Consider the following 5,041-nt stretch of genomic DNA (forward strand, 5'->3'; position numbering starts at 1 on the left):
CTATGCTTATTTGGGATACTAAGGAGTGAGGATGCCAAGACAAACCAAGTTCTGGCACTTACATCTTTGGAAGTAAAAGCATTTTGTGAAATTGTAGTGGTTTTTCCTTTGTTCTCTTTCTCAGTTTTCTCCTCTTATTCCTCTCGTCTCCACAACCTCATTTAATAATCATTGAGCTTCTACCAACATACTGAGCTAGTCCTTTGAGAAATACAGGCGTGTGCAATCGAGATAAAAAAGAACATAGTGAGAGGACCCAGATAATCCCCTTATCCACATAGGTTGTCAGTGATAATGGAAGTAACTTGTTTCTTGTTTTTCAGTCTTGTTTGGCATAGAGCCTTCTAAAAAGTTGTCTGAACATTTTATTAGATAATGATTTTTTGGTGTTTGGATGAAAGAAACATAAATATAACTTGCTTGAAGGCAGTTCTGAATATTCCCTATTTTAGGAATACTTTTGAATGTGCCTTTTGGGGAATTTTCCTTCATTTCCTAAATCAGAATCAGTTCCTATAATATTACTACCTACCCAGAGACAAGGAACAAGGAGGACACTTTTTGCCCCAGGTAGACCAGTCATGAGGTGGACTTTCTTTTTTCTTCTTCTTCTTCTTCTTCTTCTTCTTCTTCTTCTTCTTCTTCTTCTTCTTCTTCTTCTTCTTCTTCTTCTTCCTCTCTCTCTCTCTCTCGCTCTCGCTCTCGCTCTCGCTCTCGCTCTCCCTCCCTCCCTCCTTTCCTCCCTCCCGCCCTCTCTCTCTGTTTCTTCCTTTCTGTTTTTTGGTGCTGGTCGTGGGGCTTGAGCTCATGACCTGTGTGCTGTCCCTGAGATTGTATGGTCAAGGCTAGTGCTCTACCATTTGAAATATAACTCTACCACTTGAATATAATTGGAGATAAGAGTCTCATAGACTTTCCTGCCTGAGATGGCTTTAAACTGCCATCCTCAGATCCCAACCTCCTGAGCAGCTAGAATTACATACATGAATCACTAGTAATGGTTCCCATTTTCCTTTTGTAAACAACATTCTAATTAGTTGAAAGCCAGCCAGCATCCTTAGGTGGGCATCTTGTAGCCAATACGTAAGAACAGACTGACTGTCATAGGAAAGGAGCCAGGAGGACTCCAAGATATAACAGTCCCACCAGGTCAGTCTCTGCTCCAGGTGCATGGTTGGGCAGCCCTTTCCTGCTCATATCCAGATGCAGATTCTATCCTATAAAACAGAATTTCTATTGGGAAATTGTGAGTTGTTTAAAAGTTTTTCTTAGAAATGGTGACTCCTTACTTGGGCCCACAAATAAAGTAGGAACAGGATAAAAGCTAGGCATCCCAAATTCCTCAATTTTGTATCTACATCCCTTGTCCTCAGCCATTCTCTACTGTAGTCACTTGAGGCTCTTTTGGAAGGAATGGACATGCCCCACTTGACCAATCCTAAGAAATGGGATTGATGGCTGGGAGTTTGGCCTAGGAGTAAAGTGCTTGCCTAGCATGCATGATGGGATGGACTTCCTGGCACCACATACACAGAAAATCTGGAAGTAGTGCTGTGGATCAAGTGGTAGAGCAGTAGCCTTGAGAAAGCTCAAGGATAGTGCCCAGGACTGGCAAAAAAAAGGGAGGTCAGGGTTTGATCCATCTCTGGACTCCTCTGAACACAGTTATGACTTGGAACACTTTTAACTATGCATGTCATTATACTTCAGTCCTCAGCTCTCTCCATTTAACCAGGCCAATGTCTGTACCCCCTGAAAACCACAGACCACAGAAGATGGCAGAAAGTTGTATTCTAGTGGCTGTCACATAATAAATTTCCTCTCTGCCTTTCACTATGTCTCTTGATTTGGTTTATGGGGTGAATGACTGGACATGGCAAGTGAACTCCTGGAGTTTGAGGCTGGGGTCTTATTCTTTATCAGCTATTTGATTCATGGATTCAGCAGTGTCTGTCTATAAAGCACCCATCTCTATTTTGTGCTTGATTTTCTGATACAGAAGTTATCCTCTGAACTGAAATACTAAGCCAGAAAACTAAATGCCTTTAAAGAAGGAGCATGAGTAGACTTCAGTTTTGGAAGATACTCTCAGTTCAATGGAGTGGGGGGAAAAAAAACTTAAAAAAAAACAACAACAGAGATTTAGTGAACATCAGAGAATGAAAGTCAGAGTGAAACTTTAAAGTGACATTTTATAAAGGCAAAAATGAGAGACAGAGAGATAAAGTAACTATGTCCTATTCAGGAAGGTAATAAACACGAACTCTGACAAAACACAATTAGATGTGGTATTTTGTAGGCTATTAGTAAGATGTGTAAAGGTTCAGACATGTGAGTTAGAAGAAAGAAAGCTAGAGGAGATGGGGTAGGCTAGAAAAAAGAAAGAAAGCTAGGGGAGATGGGGTAGACCAGGAAGAGGAGACTCTGGTGGTCCCTGACACATTCAAGAGTTTGGACAAGAAAGCACTGATGTGTAGTGAGGTGATATACCAGGATCAAATGAAGAACTTGTCAATTTGGTCAAATTTCGGCACACCTGATGGTAGGAGGAGGGGAGTCAGAACATAAAAGGCAATTTAAAAAATCACCATATATATATTATATAATATATATATATATATATATACAGTTCTAGGGCTTGAACTCAGGGCCTGGGTACTGTCCTTGAGCACTTTTTCTCAAGGCTAGCATTCTGCCACTTGAGCCACAACACCACTTCCAGTGTTTACTGTGTATGTAGTACCGAGGAATCAAATCCAAGGCTTTGTGTATGCTAGACAAGCACTCTACCACTAGAGTACAGTCCTGGCCCCCAACTCACCCTTTTTTTTTCTTTAAATGAAAGATGTTTACTCCTGATTTGGGGACCACAGTTTACCTGGGAGCAGGATGAATACTGGGCATTCTAGACTCTTCTCTATTACAGGTATGTTCTTTGTTCTCTCCTGCAGTCACTTTATAGCCATATTGGAAAAACAGAAAGAGCCAGCCAGCTAGCCAGGCATCACTGACACTTATTGAAAAAAAAAATTCCTACCAAGCTTTTTTTACTTGAGCCTTTGGGAAACAGTTCAAGTCAAAACTATAACAGGAGGCCAAAGAGCATGGAAGCACGTGCTCCTGGGACTTGTTTGGAGGTTGGAGTTCATGGCAGGAATTCAGTGGCAGAGCAGTCATGTCGCATGAACAAATTTACTATCTGGATAAATACGATGATGAGGAGTTCAAATACCAACATGTCATGTTACCCAAGGACATAGCCAAACTTGTCTCTAAAACTCATTTGATGTCTGAATCTGAATGGAGGAATCTTGGTGTGCAACGGAGTCAAGGATGGGTTCACTATATGATCCATGAACCAGAACCTTACATCTTGCTGTTCCGGAGACCACTGCCCACCAAGCCAAAGAAATGAAGCTGGAGAACTGATCTCAACCTCAAACTTTACATAGCTGTGCTTCCTAACATCTTTGTCATAGCATGGTTCTGATTCTTTCTTATTTCTCACTTTGGTGTTTAAAGGATGTTTGATACACTGTTTGAATGTGCTGAAAACTGCTTTGCTTCTTGAGTAGAGCCACCACCACAGCCTTTGTGGACTGCAAGCTGAGCTGAGTAGGATCTCAGAAGTCATGGTTGTGCTCTGTATACACAGAGCACAGGCAGAGGAAGGAAGTGTCAAGAATCAGACCGTGGCTGTACCAGGGATTGTGTAAACCTGCTATTTTATTTTTTCCTCCCAGATACTGTATGTATGATGACTTGTAGATTTCTCTCCAATGTATTGGAAGCTTTCCATTTTATTCAAGAAATCTGTTCTATGTTTTAAGATTTGATTAAAAAGGAAGTTTTTATAACCTAAAAAACTATAACATTACATTTATTGTTTGTGAACTACTTCAACTAGAATTAAGGGAAAATATGGGGAAGAAATAACCATGAAAATGATGGCTCTGAAGTACAAAAAAAAAGAAAGCTTAATAATCCATAGCACATTACAGGTGAAATCAGAGATAAGCTTATAGTAAGGATGACATAAAGCTTCAGAAGGCATTGAAAAGAGTACTGGTAAAGAAACAAAACATGAACACATATACCTACAGTCATATGATGATATTTAACAAAGAGCAAAAAAACCCCACATTTTCTTGATCCATTTGTTGTATTATTACATATACATATATGATATTACATTTATATTATATACTATGTACATATATTTGTCTATTACATGTATTGCATATATTATATAACATATTATATATGTATATATACATACAATAAGAAATTGAGAGAGGGGATAAAGAGAGAGAGAGAGAGAGAGAGAGAGAGAGAGAGAGAGAGAGAGAGAATGAAAGATGGACAACGATCCTTAGCAGAGCTGCTTCAGATTAAATAGGCCAGTGGACAAAAAGCCTCCAAGTAATGGTCTGGAGAAGAGAATTTCAGACAGGGAGAGCAGCCAAGGCCAAAGAGGAAGGTGGTCCCAGTCCTTGAAAGGTTTGGCATGCTGTGGCAGAGAGCTCTTCTTTTTCTTTCCTTTTTCATTAGAAAGCAGTGAGAAATCACTGGAGTATAATGTTATATGACATGCATTATTGTATCACATGTACTTTTTGTGCCAATCATGGGACTTGATCTTAGGGCCTGGGCACTGTCCTTAAGTTTTTTTTGCTCAAGACTAGTGCTCTGCTACTTGAGCTGCAGTTCCATTTCTTGCTTTGTGGTGATTAATTGAATATAATATTCTCAGGGACTTTTCTTCCTGGGCTGCTTCAAACCAAGATCCTCAGATCTCAGCTTCCTGAATTGTATAATTGATATGCATTTTAAGAGATTATTCTAGGGTTTCAGAATCAAAATTACAGGCTGTCTAGTTAACATTCAACTTCAAATATGCAATTGTTTTTTTCTCAGTAATTTAGTTTGGAGATTGAGTTAGCTTTTCTTATAATTCATAAAAGCTTTAGATACAGCTAAGCAGAGGCTTAGCTTTATAGATAGGAAAAGGCTGAAATAAGGTGAAAAGGGAACAAATGAG

General features: G+C 39.5%; 1 pseudogene; it reads left to right on the forward strand.

Annotated features, from left to right (window-relative positions):
• The first annotated feature begins 3,175 nt into the window (after positions 1 to 3,175).
• On the forward strand, positions 3,176 to 3,415 carry LOC150063061 (cyclin-dependent kinases regulatory subunit 1 pseudogene; annotated as a pseudogene).
• Positions 3,416 to 5,041: the final 1,626 nt, after the last annotated feature.

This window comes from Megascapheus bottae, chromosome 5 (assembly GCF_031878675.1).
Source record: "Megascapheus bottae isolate mThoBot1 chromosome 5, mThoBot2.hap1, whole genome shotgun sequence".
NCBI lineage: Eukaryota > Metazoa > Chordata > Mammalia > Rodentia > Geomyidae > Megascapheus > Megascapheus bottae.